The 18113-nt window shown below is 40.3% G+C and overlaps 1 protein-coding gene across 10 annotated transcripts in view; it reads left to right on the forward strand.

Annotated features, from left to right (window-relative positions):
* Nucleotides 1–18113, forward strand: part of nfixa (nuclear factor I/Xa) — a 116079-nt gene that overhangs the window by 13283 nt on the left and 84683 nt on the right. The gene's annotated exons all lie outside the window — the stretch shown is intronic.

Raw genomic sequence — 18113 nt, forward strand, 5'->3', positions numbered from 1 at the left:
CACCCTATTTTTTTGGGGGTATCCTGAGGACGACGGTTGGAGAGTGGGCGTGTGTTGTAGAGTCCGAGCTACTTAGTTAGAGTTGGATTTGTTTGAAAATATAGGCTATCTGACCTTTAATGAAGAAAAGTTGTATTTTATTTAGACTGATCAGAGCCATTACAGCGCAGTGAATATGCTTTTGAGTGGTTATTTTACATAGAACTCTGTTCATCTTGTGCGTAATTTTCAGGGCTCTTTCGGCTCATGCAACAATTGTTACATGAGTCCTTTCTTGGGTTTATTTGCGCACAGTTTTTTTTGTTTTAACGGACCTTTAGGCAAATCTAGAATATTATCTGTGGATATTTTGCAGATATCGGCGCACTCAGGACAGTAGTTTCAGTTTTGACCTGTTAAAGGTTTCAGGCCTCATTCGCATAGAGCGCCACACCACAGTAGTGTACAAAAAATTACATTAAATTATGTTTTTATTTAGCTGGAGACTCTGAGTCATCCTTGTATAAATTTAGATTTTTGTATAAATCTAACCGCAGTTTGTTCAAGATCTGATCCATTTCTTGTCAGTTTTATTATTGGACCAGACTAACCTTTAAACCGGTGTTTATGGTTGTAAACCGTTACGTTGTAACTTCATCCTATATTTGCTTCTTACTCATATTTTATTCATTAATTTTACTTAACGTGGTGATTATACACTGGGATTTTGTCTTTAAATTAAATAAAAAAGGTCAAATAAGAATTCACAACAGCAAAGGTCAAGCTCTAAATGACCTTAAAGGCCTAGTTTTTCTTGTAAACAACGCGCGTTTTGCTCATTTTCATCACATCTACTTAAAAGTCCATTTTTTCAATAAGTGCACGGTTTACAGATGAAAATCCTTGGGGCAGTCATTGCAGAGTTAACAGAGCAGAGCCGAGGCGCGCCGAGCCCCGGCGTCAGGCCGCCGCAGGTCCGTGTGTCCCTCTGCAGCTCGGTGCAGACATTAGACACCGGTGGAAAAGTCATTTTACTGACTGTACTCCAACATTCAAACTTCTGCCAGAATGTCACATTTTATTCTGGTGTGTTTGTCACCCATTTCTCTCAGTAAATAGAGTAGTTTTCTTTGTTTGAGGTCAAAGGAGTGCGTTACCCAGGAGTTGAATTATGAGGCTTACGCATTTGAAATTTTTACGCATTAACTGACTTTGTAGAAATATTCCTGCATCTTAAGTGACATCTGTTTAGCTTTAGGCCTGTAAGTTACATTTATTATCAAGTAAAGTTTATTATTGATGCAGGGAGGTCACGGCCTGCCGCTTTCCTTGCCTTTTTTTCCTTTGCTTTCTTATGTCGTAATATGAGACTTAACACAATACTAATACTTTTACTAAATCTGTTTCAAGATGTATATGCAACATGTGATAAAGAAGAGAAATTGTAATCATTCCTTTTCTTAAACAGATCAGTCGTTTTAGGAGCTATGTGGAAAAAAAACATGTAGATTCCTTCTTGGTGTTATTTCAGGCCTTCTGACCAGACCAGTCTGTAGAAGACAAAAGGACTGCATGGCTCAAAGAAAACAGTTGGCCATATATTCGCATCTTGTTGTAACATACGAAAAGACGTGGCTAGAAATAGGCTTCATAAGAATGCCTGACATCACATAAAATGTTTATCCTTTATATATATTTTTTCTTCCTCTTTTCTCTTGACCTCTCTAGAGTTTTCAGCTGTGAGACAGACATTTTCTAATCAATAGTGTATTTGATTTTCTGCGTAAAATAAGTCCAACAGCCCTACTGCATATTTAGTACAGATAATTTTCCAAGCCTGGTGGTATGAGGCAGAGGTCCGCATCGAGTTTCCTCTTTCTTTCCATTAATTAAAATTAATTGGCAGCAGATCCTCTCACACGAGCGCCGCATGGACTCGTGCTGCCCATATGCGCAATACATATTGATCTGCTTAGGCTGTTGTTATTACGTCTCCCGGTTCTACTGATGGGTATCAAGCAGAGCTGATTTGTTTGCATTTCCTCATATCTCCTTCAAGAACTGTGTTTGTATTTAGAGGATATTACGCTTGTGGATGATAACACAAGTCAAAAATTAACTTGAAAAACGTCCGTGCAGATCCTGTTCGCGGGTGGAGAGTGGCACCTCCCAGTGTCACACCTGTAATCTGACTGGACTTGAACATCTTGGGTTTAATTTGCTTTAATCACCTGTTTTATAATGATCTGTGGTTTGATGCGGGGTAAAGCGGAACTGTTTATCCTTTCTTTGTGTGTTTGTCCAAACCTTTGCGCACACGGGTGAATTATCCTGACGTGCGTAATGTACATAGTAGCCTACTGCTGTTGTTTTCCTATGACTCCATTAAGACTGGGTTCTTAGATCTCAGCCATGTAAATAATTAACAAATCACAGAAAACATGCAAAAGTGGTGTAAACAATCTACAATGTATTATTAATGCTGATAAAAGCTTTGCTGGAATGGCCTGGTAGGTGACGGACCCGACCAGCCAAAAAAGATACACATGCATTTGCCAAACAGCACCGGGAGGTTTTTACGGGCTGCATGGCATTGTTTCACATCCCAGTGACGGAAATGCATTTGCATAAAGTTTTAATGCGGTTTGAAGGTCGCGGAGGCGTCGTTAATTAAAACTTTTATGTGCTGCGTTTTGAAATCAATTACTCTAGTTAAGTCCCGCTTATCCAAATGAGATGTGGGCTGTTAATATACAGTGCGCCTCACTAACACTGCCAGTTTTTGGAAGCTTTGCTGCGAACTCAGAGATGTTTAACAATTTGCTGCAGATTGTTTTACTATTTAAGCTCAGTTCACACGCAAAAACTTCGTTCTAGTCAAATTCTTTCTGATAAGCGCTTTATATCCAACAGTTTGCAGCTCTAACAGTTGTTGTTTTTTTTTTTTTTTTTTTTTTTTTTTTAGATTTGAAGATCAAATGAGTCCTTGAAAATCACCCATCCTTGGCTAGGCACTTGAAAGCATCCAGTGAAAGCTATACATACTGTAGCTTTGCCATGGTAACAGGAAAAAAAAAATTGAGATTTTCTAGTCAGTATCTTTGTTGATCAAGATAAAGGCACTTCATCTCAATCGAGCAGTGTTTGTGAATCAGTGCATATGGAGAGGCAATAATAAGTCTGTGTGGCAATATGTGAGAAGCCCACACAAGCCAATTGTATATATTAGAGTTGGTGTCTTCTAAATTAAACAACTTTCTTTTAACCTGGTTTAGTTTTGTTCCTCTTAATTTGCACATTTTAATCAACACTGTCAGTATCAGATAGTCAAGGCCTTACATGCACCATGGTGTGTGTGTACTTGTGTAAACGTGTACAGTATGTGTGTTTTGTACTCCTGCCCTGTTTTGGGCCGATGGCTCGCCTGCGTCAGCTCTCAGTTCTGGTTTCATTAGGACTGGACAGTGACAGCCACGGTGCTGGTGTAAGCCGAGGTGGGCCTGCATGATCTGGTGACATACCAAGCCTTACCGGCATCACTTTGCACCACACACACTTCACAGACACACACACAAACACACATACACATACACTAATCCTGCTCATACTGGGCTAGTTAGTAGGCTCAGCACAGCCAGCAGAGAATAGGTTTGCTGTAGTGGACAGTAGGCAGGGTAAAAGTGCCCTGCCAACTGTGCCAGGATGGCAGGCAGGCAGTGGGTTGCAGGCAGAACCCAGGGGTACATTGTGTTCTTTTTACTTATTCATCCTTTCTGCTGGAGGCAGACCAGGTCCACCTTGCACTGCCTGGCCCAAAGAGAGAGCTGGTAGGCAGGGACAGCGGGATGGGAAAGAGAAGAGGGAAATGGCACAGATTGTCCATATCAGTTAAATAGTATCCGAATACATATTAAATACATGGAGAGAGAGAAAAAAAAGTTAATTTGTGGAGAGGATATTTTGACCTTTTTTAACTATTTTACTGTTTTATTAAATATATGGAGTCATGACATTCTGCTTACTTTTCAGGGGTTGTAGAAATGTGAAATATAAGTTTTTGTTTACAGTTTTTAAAATATTTGTCATTGAAGAACTTTCATGTGATCCTTAAATCCTAAGGGATCTAGTGGACAATCCTCCTGTGTGTGTGTGTGTGTGTGTTTATGTGAATATATCTCGGAGGTAGGTTGGATGCAGTGCTGTGGTGCTCTGCTTATCCCTTATCTGTGCAGTCTTCCTGACCGCCCATAGAAAATGGATTTATCATGCTTAACTGAGGCGATTGGCACAACAGGGTAATAGGTGGCTGTCCTTTGGATGGATGGGCATGTGTGTGTGACTGTGTGTGTGGATACAAATGTTTGTGTGCCCATATGAACACATGTAGCCCCCCCCCACACCTCCCCTTGTCCTTTGCCTCCTAGTGTGGATTAGGTTTAGGCTGATCTGTGGCCAGTGGAGGCAGGCGGCCCCTATAGCGGTCTTATGTTGGTTTGTGATATAGTTGTGTTAACTGAGACATACGGCACACACATGTATATGCACACACAGATGCACACTTGTCTAAAATCAGGCTCAACACTCACGAATGTTGTAGACAGATAGACAAGTGTGTTTCACCGGAGTAGCAGTCAAAATCATGTCAGTGTTCTGAAACTGTGACACGTCTGTCTCTAGGAGCAGCCTTCACCAGTTTTTGTTGAGTAGAAAACACCCCAGAATAAATAAAACACCCTAATATATTTTAGACTTCCTGATTTCTCATTGTCTGATAATTTTATTTTGGCTGGTGTTAAAATCGAAAGCATTATAAATGTGTGACTGGCTGTGATAATTGCATTTCCTCCCAGTGCAAAGGCTGACTGTTAATTATTTTTCTCAGGTTTGACAGTCAAAGGTGCAACAACTTGCAGTTTACAGTAATTTAAAGTGAAAAGACTTTAGTAGCGCATCCGGTGAGATAACACAATAGTGGAAATGTGAAATTGGAGGCCTCCTTAAAGAAATCAATTGATGAGAAGATACAAGAGCCTGTGAACTGCACTCTTCTTGCAGCTGCTCAGTCCAGAATCCCCTTCACCTTCATCTTGCTCCTCTTCCTCCTCCCCCTCCACCTCTTCAATTAGCTCCCTTTAAAAGAGAAGTAACGGTTAGCGAGAGATCTGCATTGTTCAAGGATGAGCTTCAGTTGTTGTTGTTGTTGTTTGTCTCTCCCTCTGTTTTTCTCCATCCCCCTCCTCCGTCACCCGTTGGTGTGTTTTTTATTCTTTTTGATTTTCTCAGAGGCTTTTTTGTGGGGGTAACCTCCACACTGAATGGGACAATGCAGCCTAGCGTGAAATTAAAGCTCTTAGTTAGTTTGGAGTTGCTCAAAAGAGGATTTTACACATGCATGCATTCATACACCCTCCCATACGCTATAGATATAGCTAATTAGAGGAAGTACACCCTATGTCGAGCATCAAGGGCCCAATTAAAAGAATAGGGGGAACCTTAGTGTGCAAGATCTAGGCCAAATCAGCTCAGTGAAAGCGTTTCTATATGCTCGTGTGTGAACAGTATGTCTGCCTTCTTAATCCAGGCTGGAGAATATGGACCAGGCTGATATGAGAAACGCACAAGTTTCATTAACATATGCATGTCACGTACTTGGTAAGTAAATCGGGAAAACAGTCGGATTGATCATCCTGACAGACAAGCGTCTGATTCAAAACAGATTGGGCTGCTCCTGCTCACTATTTCAAGTCTCATTTTAGAAATAGCCTCCAATAAAATGTCTGTCATGCATGTAAGTTACAGTTTTTGTATTCCATGTCATAGGCATTTATTTGTGCAATTTCATAGTACGACACTGGTGTCAGAAGTCTTGTCATGCTCTTAAAACATGCTCAGAAAGCTGTGTTTCCTTCTCAAAATAAATTCAGCCCTTACTGTAACTAATTGCACATAAGGCTTACATCATGGATCATGTCAATATGTTTATCTTTAAACTGATACTCGCCTGAAATACACTGGACCTACAGCATAGCCACAACAGTCCGCTGTGCTGAATGACTGCCTAAGGTCATTTATTTTTTGTGTGTGTAGCAGAGGTAAAACAGTGAAGAGCAGCAGCGGTTCACATTGCCCAAGGGAGACATGGCTGAAATATCCAACAGACCAAACAAACATATCTGATACTACAACACTCACACACTTTCGTCCAGCCCTGTTTCCTCAGTGTAACTACTGACCGGTTCCAGAAAAGCAGCCAGTGGTTCCAGATAGTGAGTCAGACTTAGTGGAACAAAGTGTGCTGCTCTCTGATCCCCCTCTCTCTCTCTCCTGTTGCGAGAGTTGGCAGCTTGCCAAGGGTGGAAAAATCTATAAGCCATTGCGTAATATACCATATCTTTACCTTGGTTGAACCCTGCACAAGATCCACAGCTGTGTGAGCACACAAACAGAAAAAAGGCGTGTGTTCATGCTGTATATATGTGTGACGCAGACAGACTGAGGGAAAGAGACAGACAGCAGAAACAGAGTGGCTTCTTTGTGGCTGGTTTTCAGTGTGTGCCCTCGTATAAACAGCACCACCTCACTTTGATCAAATACTCCTGAAGAAATATTTTCCTAAAGTCGGCTGAGCGTGGTGGTGTTCTGATCACTTTCAGAGCGTTGTGCCAAAAGAAGAGTAAACTGAGGTCATATAAAATGTATCTGTTTTTAGTTGGGGATGTTAAAAATGGAAATCAAATTAACTTCAAGTTTTGCTTTAATGACAAATTAACTCTATGACAACGCCACTGTACTTGCAAAACCAGAAACATAAATAAAATGATCATGTTATTGAAGCTACTTGTTCTCTATGCATATGTTATGAATGGAAATTAATGTAGAAAGCTGCAGGCTGTAGCCACTAGGCTTTTCGTGTTGTGCTAGCTTGTTGCGTTGACCGTCTTCTGCCTATTCTCAGTTTCATGAGACGTTTATTTCGTTGCTTCAGTCTGTTTGGTGTTTGTGCAAAGACAAGTACAAGCCTTCCTTGCAGTGTCCATCTGCAGGAGCTGTAAGTGTTTGAACTCCTGAGGGAGAGTTCAATGTTCAACGGGTGTAATGTTTTTATTGGAGGCTTTTATTGTAGTCTTAGTTACTGACTTTCGAACTTTTCTACTGTGAGTGTTTTGATTCTGTTTATGGGTATGATTTCTGTGACACATACGCCAAACACTGTCCCACAAAAGGGTTCAATAAAGACAATAAAATCAAGCTGCTCTCAAAGAGTGTATCCCTCTGTAGCAGTACAAGTGAGAAGAAATGAAAAACAGTGTCTCATCAGTTATATGAGCACTAATATGATCCACTCAGCCAGTAATATTGTTCATTCAAATATCACATGCTTGGACTGATTCATTGTTGATGGTGGTGATTATTATTAAATGGTCTGTAATGACTACTGATAATCCCCATATGCAGCCAGGCTCTGTGGATTTGCTGGGAGGCAGTTGTTTGTTAATGTACCACTGCAACTTAAAACACAGACAGATGTATTTGGGAGAAAACCGCACACTCAGCTGAGATCCTGGCCATTGTTTAAGTGTGCGCTCATGCTTAATTTTACTAGCTTGCTTATGGAAAATTTTCAAAAAAACGTGTAGCTTTTTAGCAGAGATCCTCCATATTAAACCATTTAGATTCCTCAGCAGCACAGTGTAAAGGGTCAAACTGTGGTGTGGTGGTGATTTGTGCCAAGGGGCTAAAAGCTGCGTGAGACAGGATAAGGTTAGGTGGGAGAGGAATACAGCGTCATTCTTCACCTCATGAGTTGCATATGTATTTTTGTGTGTGTTTTGCTGGTTTCTGTGCATATGTTGAATGTATGTTAGGCTGACTGCTGATAAGCTCATGTTTATTGACTCAGAGAGACGGGCCGTGGCTGCGTACATAGCGGTGTACGGGTGGCAGGGGTCCAGGCTTGGGGGAAACGTGTGTGTTTAAAGTACACACAGGCCTAATTATGCTGATTTAAGCATTCTTGCGGTCCTCCCTCTGGCTTGCGGTGAGTTAACTGGCACAGGGGCGTCCAGCAGAGACGAGGGAGAGAGAGTGAGGGTGAAGATAAAGAAGAAGAACACCGAAACAGAAAGAAGAGGCCCAATAAAGAGATTAGTACCGGGTGAAAGTGAAAGTGAGAGAGACAGTGAGGAAGGGAGAAGGTGGTGGTGGGCAGCGACGTAGTACGAGTGACTACACAGAAAAAAATGTTGTCCCAGACACTAGTGAAACAGAGGAAAAACATACACTGCCGTCAAACTTCCCGGCAGGTTTTTTTCCCCTCCTCAGTTTGGGGTTAGGAGCGCCTGCTCTTCGTATTTATTTTCATATTCAGATGTTATGGATTGCTCCGGGAAAAGGCCGTCCCTTTTCCCAGCAAGAGGAATTAATACTGTTTGAATTTTCTCTCTGGAGTCTAAAAGAAGGAATTTGAAATGGAGTTTGGGAGGTTGTGAAAACCTGACCACTTCTAAATAAACAAACTAGGAATGATTAAAAACCGACCCTTGTTTGTTGACTTTCTGCTTTCTGGCCTATGTGTGTGCACCTGTCTCCCGTCTTTTAATGCGAATACATATACCATGCAGTTAATAACTTGTATATGTGTGGATTATTAAATCTAAAAATTCACATAAAAGACAGACATTAAACTAGACAGGTAAGTATACAGGAGTTTTTAATGAAGACAAATGTAACTGGGAGCATGTATGTGTCAGGAGACATTATACAGGTCTGAACAGTTATGCAGAATATTTATGTTTCTTTACGTAGAGCCCTGTATATGCTCGTCTTTTAGGCAAAACGTGACAAATGCATGCGTCACGCCAAACCTCCATCCCTCCCTGTGCATGTGTCTGATTGGAGAGTGTCTCCATTATGATCCTATTGTATAAACGATATCCACAACAAGACATTATTAACCAGGAATATATAAAAGGCCTGCCAGGTTCTTTCAGGGCCAGAGCGCAGCACAGATTGATGACGTTTGCTCATGTGTATTCAGGCCGCCTTTCACACAGGTGATAAAATCCTGCTGGAAAGTCTCCGGGTTCATTCTCCGTACTGTATGAGACAGGATCAACCAACACCAAAGTGCACATGCATTCTCAAATGAAAATATTCTCTCACTACTCCTTTGCTCTGCTCATATTTTTTCTCCTGCTCTGTCTGTTTCTCAAACTTTTTTCTCGTATATGTGTTTGCTTATCTCTGTGTGTCTGTGTCTCTCCCCATACTTCAGCTGTGCTCTTCAGCTCCCCCTACTCTTTCTCTCATTACCTCTTTTACTTCCATAGTCTCTTTCTCCATTATACCTCATTCTTTCCAGCCCCCACCACTACTCCTCTGTTTCATTCCCCCAGGAAGAGCCACAGTCTTATCTGGGATATGTTGGATTTGGTGAGCTTAAAAGCCACTTTACTAACTCCCTGTCTGCCTCTCCTGAGAACAGCGCAGGGTATCTAAAACTGTTTCTCCATTCACCAGGCTTTGTTCGCTGGAATGCTGCTCATCTAGCAACTTTTTCCTCCCTATCGTCTCTTAATGCTAATCCTTTACCTGATTCTCCATCTTCTCGACTTCCCCCTTCCTCTTCTGGCGTGCTTTCTCTCTCTGTTTCTTTTCTGTTCCTTCACTGACTAAAATGCTTGATATACACATATTGGGTTTCTCTTGTGATGTGAAGGAATGCTAATGTATCATAACCATATTACAGTACTTAGAGGAAGCAAATGGTGCCAAGAGCTATCTGGAGAATCAAAATTTCTGCACAAGAGCCTTTTCTCTCCTTTAGATTGAGAAACGGTGTTCCCATTTTGATTTCCTCTCTGGAAATATATAAAGCTGAAAGCCCCTCTGAAATTTGCTGAAACAATGGCGTTGTTGTACTCAATAATGCAATTTCTCTAGGAATTGGAAAGCTAGACTAAATAAAGATGAGGCCAAATCCTATTTTGCATCAGATTTTTTTACCCACATTTCCCTATATGTAATCCTTCATAACAAGATCCAGAAGACTTTTATTGCTGTAATTTTGGGGGTGCTGCATTTAAATATTTTTTCATGTGGTCATCACATTTTAAAGTTAGATTTCAGTAAATATAGTTGAGATACTTTCCTGGAATTCTGAAAACAAAATGTCAAATTTCACAGTGTTTAAATGCTTAAAGAGTTTGAGTAACTCAGGAGTGTAAATCCATAGGTGGTTCCAACAGGATATGATCAGACTCAGGCCAGGCCCTCTCTGGCGCGTGTCAGGAAAACTGGAGTGAGGGATTTGCTCAGTTTATTATTAGGGCCTGTGTGTGTTGCTGATGGAGCGGCTCCATCCATGTTGACTCACAGAGACAGCGGTGATGGCTACACTGAGCAGGGGTGTCAGGCTTGGCTGATGACTCCAACTCCCTAAACAGCTCTGCAAAGCTAAACCCTTTTTTGTGTGTCTGTGCATGTGCGTACATGTACATGACTTTATGTTTGTGCATTTGCATGTGTGTGTAGATCTGTGCATGTGCAGGCCATTATACATTTGTATGCATGTGCGTGTCTTCGCTGTGTGTGTGTGTGTGTTTCTCTTTCAGTCCTGACAGCCAAGAAGCCTCAGCAGCATCTGACGTGGCAGCTCTTGCTGTTTGCAGTCCAGCTCTCTCCTTCTGGCTCACTTTTCTGTGATACTATCTTTTCATACAATCACATGTTTATTAATGGAGACTGACTGGTATTTCATACCAGACCAATTTCACTGAGAGTTGATAAACATTGTACAGTCCAGAGCTGAAAAGTTTTATTGTACAAGTCAGCTATACATCAGGGTACGCTAGTATTTTTATTCCTCTAATGAGAAAACAAAGAAAAATGGAGAATTTGGCATGATTGCATTATGAGGTCATCAGGAGCACATTTTGTTACAGTATTTTATGGCTTTTTGTATTCTCCATGCACAAGGCTGAGGAATTTCTAAATAACTGAGGGCTAATACAATGAGGCCCTATATGTAAACCAGATGAGAGCAAGTAATCGCTCATTACACAGCATACAGTTTTTCCTTTTTTCAGTGAGCTCAACATTCTTGCTGTACTCTTTAGAAGTGCTTTGCAGACACGCATCTTCACATTCTTTATTAATATAGAGGAATACAAATCAGACGCAACATTGTGATAATCATTTAGAGATACAGCTCTCTCATTTTGGTACCACCTTTTTTTGGCCTGTGTGTGAAGTGCCTTTTTATTGAGGTGGGTTTCCTCCATTTTATGTCCCCTCTGAGGACATGTACTTATGGCTGTCTGCTTGTGGTCCTGTGGTGCTCCTGAGGTCTGAGCGAGGTGGTAGTTTAGGCTGAGGAAGTCAGCGAACGTGGTCACAGAGGAGATAACTGCACACATACTCTCCCAGAGGCGCCCGTCTGCATCGTGTGTCTGTCTTTCCTCCCCTGGTTTTGTTGGAGAATTCATCATAAAAAAAAAAAAAGAAAAAAGAAAGCACTATAGTTTGAGTGGAGAAAAGTTTCAGAATGATTTAGCTACTATGTTTATCTTTTATGTCTTTGTGTTCATATGTGTATGTGTGTGGTGGTGAGGGCTCTTTGTTTCTCGCTTTGCATGTGTTTGTGTGTGTCCCCTGTTTCTTCCGGCCTGGCATGGCGCTAGCTCTGCAGGGAATGCCACTCAAAATGGGCAGAGCGACCTTTAACCCCCACAATGCCAGCTCAGAGTTATACATAACTTGGTGCAAGAACCCATCATGCATAGCAGAGATTAAGACTCAGCTCTCAGGAAGCCATTTGGAACAGGCACCTTTTAACCCTAATGGGATCAGAGTCGGAGAAGAAGCCACTTGGAGCAGCCACCCACTCTTAACCCCTAGCACAACCAACTCTGCATAGACAAAGCAGAGTGCACAGGCAAAAGCCCAGCTCATATCATGCCACAGGGAGCGGGCATCATTTAACCCTCACAGCGCCAACCCAGCACAGGCAATTCTCCAGCTCACATGATAAGCAGAATTAAATCTGCAACCTTCAGTCTTCCTGATAGAGCGCTCACTGATGTGGAAGCAGCATGGTAATATAACATGTTTGGCTTTTCATTTACAAAGTTGCCAAAAATATTTGCAGTTTTCTACTTTAATGAGAAATTAGTCAGTGGCTTGAAAAGTTATGTTCTTCTCTCAAGACTGCCATTATCTGGGAAGGTACACATTATACTTCTTGTGGCTAGATATTTTTCTCAAAGATATAGATTAAATGGCTTTAACAGAAAGTTCACGATACATAAATGAGAAAAGTATAGATCCATTTATGAGTTTTAAATATGTTTTTATCAATAAAACACTTTTTCAAAATGCTATTCTTAAAATCTGTAAATGCTTGTCTTAAACCACTGCATCCTGTCTTGTGTGAGTAGAGAGTGTCAGTACAATTTTAGTTCCACGTTCAGCAAATGAGGAAGCAATCCATCACACAAAAATAAGGGATAAATTTGCAGTGGAGGTGAGGAAAAGCCTGCCAACTGGCTTCTTGTAAATTACACATCTATTTCTAAATACTGACAGATGCTCTAATGGTTATACAAACTGCAGCAGATAAAGTTAAGGTTTAATTTTACAGAGAGCTCCTTCTTTCCCTTTAAGGAAAAGAGCAGGGGATGAGTTGTGGAATCAGTAGCTGTGTGTGAAAGAGAGAGAGGGAGCAAAAGAGACAGAAGAAAAAAGAGAGAGATGGTAAAGGGAGTTCCTGCACTTGCCTGTCTGGCACCAGCTGAGGAATGAGTGTACAAGTTTGAATCTGGGTGAGTCAAGTTGTGTGAGAGAGAAGCAGTGCGAGAAATTAAGGGGGAAAAGGATTTCCACACTGAAAGGAGTGTGGGGGAGAGATGCTTGAAGATGGATTGCAATAGAGACAGCACAGGCGATCGCTAAAAGTGAGACAGAGTGAAGCAGCAGAAAGCAGAGGGAGGGATGGTCTGAAAGCTGCAACAATATGGAACACAAGACAGGGGAGAAGAGTTATAGGGAGAAAGATTGCATAAATAAATAACTAAAGCACGGAGGAGTTTTTTGGTGGTGGGGGGCACAGAATGAATGTGTGAGTCAGGCTAGTGGTGAAGCATTTGCATAAAGGGTGAGGGCACTCTGCCCGGCTTTGGGGAGAGGTTGGCATCTCGCCTTGCCGACTGGCAGAACGAGGACCAGGCAGGAATAAAAGAATGAGGGGGAGAGAGAGAGTGAGAGGGAAAGTCTCTCAATAGTGCATCTCTTGTGTGAGGAGAAGCAGGCCTTGGCTGCTGTTGGAGCAGGGCATAGAGGGGAGGGGATATCGGGTTTCATTATCTGCTTGATTCCTGCTGTATTTGCTAACCATGAGGTTCAAAGCCCTCGCTGCAGCTGTAGGCAGGGCCCGGTAGTCAGTGTGTGCTGCTGGCATGTGTCGACTGGAACACTGTAGGTGTGTGCAGCACACACTTTGGTTAAGAGTGCTATAGAAAGTGTTAGACAGACGCTGCATTTCCCTGTTTAGCGGGGAACACACTCTGCCATCACCCTGGGCACACACACTACCCTAACACCCCTCGTACGCTCCAAGTATCACAGACCAGCCTACTTGACCTTATCAGGAATGGCCGCCCTTGTCGAGGGGAAATGCTATAGTCTCAGTTTTACTGCGACATCCTGTCAGAAAATGCCACACCAACATTATGTGTGTGCGTTTTGTGTATTTACCACGGTGACGATATGTAAACTGTTGTAATGTAAACAGTCTATATTCAGCACACACTGTTGTCTGTATGTATTCAATTAACGTATGCCAGCATGTAACCGTATACCACCTCATCTAGTTTCAGCCACACGTTGAGATGGTTTCTATTAAATCATAGTTGTTTTTTTTACATGCAGTGCCAGAATCTCCTAATTTAGTTTGAAATCTATAATTCTACCCAGTTTTATTTATACTATGATAACATCATCCTTAAAAGAAACATTCTTTGTAATTGATGGGACTGTTATCAAGATTAACCTTCGGTTTTGCATTATAAAAAGCAAATGTATAATGTTTCACACAGCCCTCTTTTCAGTACCCACAATACATTCTGAGTGCTTATGTTTAATTTTTTCCCCCATTATATCTAAACCTAGAAATTCCATATATGTTTAACAAATATTATCATAAAATGTATTTTAATGTCATCAAAATTAAATTTATATCTCTAGATATTTTTTAAATAGAACTTTGGAATACAATTGCTTGAAGAATTACACTTAGAGGCACGTCACGTTTATAATTAACTGTAAAAAGGGAAATGTATGCAGATGGACCTGAGTCATATAGAGAAACCACAGAAACCTCAAGTAAATGCTGCCTGAATAAATTCTGGATACTCAGAGAGAGCTCTTGATCTTATCTTTGATGTGCTTACAGTCTGAAACAGTCTGCCCAGACAAACGTGAAAGCATATTTGAGTATAATATTACCCAGGTCTGCAGTCATGTCAGAAGCCCCGGCTTGCTATCAGTCCTTGTGTCTCTGGAGCTGTTTAAAGCTCACTCGCTCTGTCTTTCCCTCTCAGCCTCATGCCGCAAATGGCTTCCAGACTTTCACACATAGTAATGCTTCAGTGTGTAAACAGGCATAATTACAAACGATGCGCAGACACACGTTTAACATCAATCTGTGCCGATGGGAGAATGAGAGCAAAAGGAGGGAAAGTTTCTTCCTCTTCCAGGGAGAAGAATGGATGAATAGGTTTGAGCTGGATGGAAACTGAAGGACTGGCAGTGATGAGAAAATAAGGAGGAAATTTTTAAGAGGAATAATGTGGCTGTGTGTGTGGGCTTGTGTCAGAATAAGTGAATGAAAAAAGCAGAAGAAAAAAGACACTCATTTTTTGTTTCATGAGAGTTTCCAGGGATTTAGTAGTTTACATGTTCTCAATCTTTTTCTTTTTAAATCCCTGAGGCTTGTGAGGTTGCTAACCAACCTCATAATGGGAGGGTGTTACTCACAACCAGACGGGCCTGCTCTGTGCACACCTTACTTTTCCTGCACTACACATGCAGAGAAAATGTGGAAAACCAGCACATTTTGTTATTTTTAATTGTATTTTTATTCAAACACATTCGGCTGAATTGCACAATTCCTATATTGCGACAATCAGACGTCCTCATTTGTTTGTGAAGTTTGGAAAGTTTGAAACAGTGCAGGAAGCTGTAAAAAAAAAAAAAAAAATTGATTTACATGCCAAGCACAACTAACTCAGGAAACGTAACCCAAAATAATACTGAACCATTTCGAGCGGTTTAAATCCACACAAAACAGTTCAGATCTCTCAGTCTTTTCCGACATCCTGACAGAACTTGTCAATATGTGATTTTTCAGAGCCTGTGTCAAAGTTGAATTCCAATCTGGACACATTCAAACACGTTGTAACCTTCATCGTTTTTCTTTGTATGTGTGTGTGTGTGTGTGTGTGTGTGTTTCCTGCCCTAGTTTCATCATCTTGATCAGACAAAACAAAAGCAATGAGAGTAATATAATATCCACAGATAACCATGGCCTTCTGTTAATAATTTTACACGGGTTTTTCCTGCATTTTTATGATACATCTGTTATTTTTAAACCCTTTAAAAAATTAAAAACAAGAAGATTTACTGAGCTTTTCTTTTCTTCCACCAGTAATGCAGAAAACAGAAATACTATTATGATTACTACCTCTATTACTATTATTGTAATTATTAATAAAACAAATCATACTAATGCACATTTTAAATATGAAAAACTAATGATAGATCTGTTTTAGAAGAAAATGCTAATTTAAATGTATTACCTAGTAAATATTTTCATTTAAAAGTAATTTTATCAATACATCTGGACTTAAATAGGATTATGCTTTTGCTTAAAAAATAACAGATATTACATGTTTGCATGTTTCCTTTTTTTCTTTTTTTAATAACTCTTGTCTGGTTTTAGAAATGTATCCTAATTTGTGCTTAGAGGATAGTAAATTTTTAAAGAGACTTGAATCATTATAAAGAAATTCAGAATAATTAGGTCATGTTGATGGAAATAATGAAGAATTATTTTACTAGGCTCCTTCATATAATTTCATATTAAACCTGCTGTGTGAGTTTTTAATGAGGCAGGGTGTTGTGTTTTATTTATTGGATTTCAGTGTTGTTATTTAGCTATTGTTATTATCAACTCCTATGTTTTTCTTGAATTAGAACCTAAAAAAAAACCATCAGGAAAAAAAGGAAATGCAGATTGAATGACCTTTTGAGTGGTGTGTAAGTGTGTGTCCCCCCCCCCCAAGATCCTGTTTAGTCCTGTCAGTCACAGATCACTGAGAACAAATTTACGCCTGTTGAGTCATTTCAAGAGCTGCGCACCGTGCGTCAACAATTATATTTATAACCTGATTATGGAGATGTCAGACCGTTGGCATTTATTGACCCGATGAAGAATCAATTCAGGTCAGGTAAACTCATTAGACCTATTAATAACAGGGTGGGAAACGGGCCCAAGTTACGGTTGTTAAAATTAATTGCATGTAGGTGTATGAATATCCTGCAAACTGGAAATACCGGTACAACTGGCATTAATGTAATTGAACGAAAATGCATTGTTTCTTCTCAAGGATTATAAAGGCCTTTCCAAAAATAAAATCACACTTAGTTTTTTTTTTTTTTTTTATATACTTTCACGTTGGTTATAATTTGATATTTTTTGTTTATTTCTTGTCTAATGTTATATGACCCCGAATCCGCTTCTTTTTAAATTTAATTTCGACATATGTGGATTAATTTTGACCCTTTTTGCTTAACGTAGGCCGTTTTGAACTTGACGCGGCTGCGCAGTTATCCTCCTTCACAGGGGAAAAACAATGTATTTTAGGTTCTGTTAAATCACAGCTAAATTTGACTGTTTTAGCGTCAAGAACATTATATTCTGTTTTTTTTTTTTTTTTTTTTAAATATATATACATAGATGTAACGAACGGCTGATTGAATACAAAACATAATTGAAGCCCTGGCGGTCACGAGCTCCGTGGGAGAGGCTCCACGAGCTCAGGCAGCGTTTTAAGGCCAAACCTGACGCTGCTCCGGGGTGTGGAGGTCACCGCTTCCCGCTCCACACGGTGACAAAGGTATGCTACTTTTTAGTCAGTAATTTGTGTGTCATTTCATTTGTAAATTATTAAATATACTGAAGGGAACAGGCTGTAGACAGTTTTGTACTTTAGGAGAATAATTTAAACATTTTGTGACATTTCTCGGACTACACTGATGCACTCTTAACTCCTACATAAAAAACTAGGACTGTTTAATTTTACCTAGTCTTTAAATTGTAAAAAACAAAGCATGGTAAATGGTGAGCTAATTTTCAGCAAAAGCGCCTGTAATTTGTTTTTAAAAAATGAATGTAAAGCAAGTTAATTTTGCTTTATTCATTTTTATAGCCGGTTGTAGTGCCAATGATGCGTTCAAAACAGTAGTACATTATAGCTTTTTTACAATAAAAGTAGTTGTATGTGGAGAATTTCTACTACCCACCAGTTTTAGCTTCTCCCACATCCCAAGTACTAAATGTATTTTGCTCTCTTTCTTTACCTTTTTTATTTAGTTGCTGTTCCTGCCTCAGAATTGGCCTTTGTAATAAAACCATTGTTGCTTTTCATTTTTTCCTGTTGCCTTAGTCAACCGCTGGCTTCTTTAGCCCTGTCTGGGCAGGAGGGGAGATTGTCTTGCCCAGACTGGTAAACAAAGGTCATCATTTTGTGAAAGACACAGAATGATATGCAGAGGCAAGTTGAGCTCTTCTCATCTTATCTCTGCATCCATGCTCTAACGGTGATTGCAGAGCAGATGCCTACACAGTCCAGTGGCTGAGGCCGAAAAACTGCCACCCTCCGTTCTGCCCTGAAGAGCTTTGGGCAAATAGGTGAAACTATAAGAAACTAAAGGAAAGTGGTTTGAAAATAACAAAAACCTGTTAAATAGAGGGGTGCCACATAGACTCATTTCTCGGCCAAAATCATAAAAAATCTTTCCTTTATTGCAAATTGTACACAGACCTGATTTCTTGATGTGTTATGCTATAATTTTGT

The sequence above is a fragment of the Sphaeramia orbicularis genome, chromosome 1, assembly GCF_902148855.1.
Source record: "Sphaeramia orbicularis chromosome 1, fSphaOr1.1, whole genome shotgun sequence".
Classification (NCBI taxonomy): Eukaryota; Metazoa; Chordata; class Actinopteri; order Kurtiformes; family Apogonidae; genus Sphaeramia; species Sphaeramia orbicularis.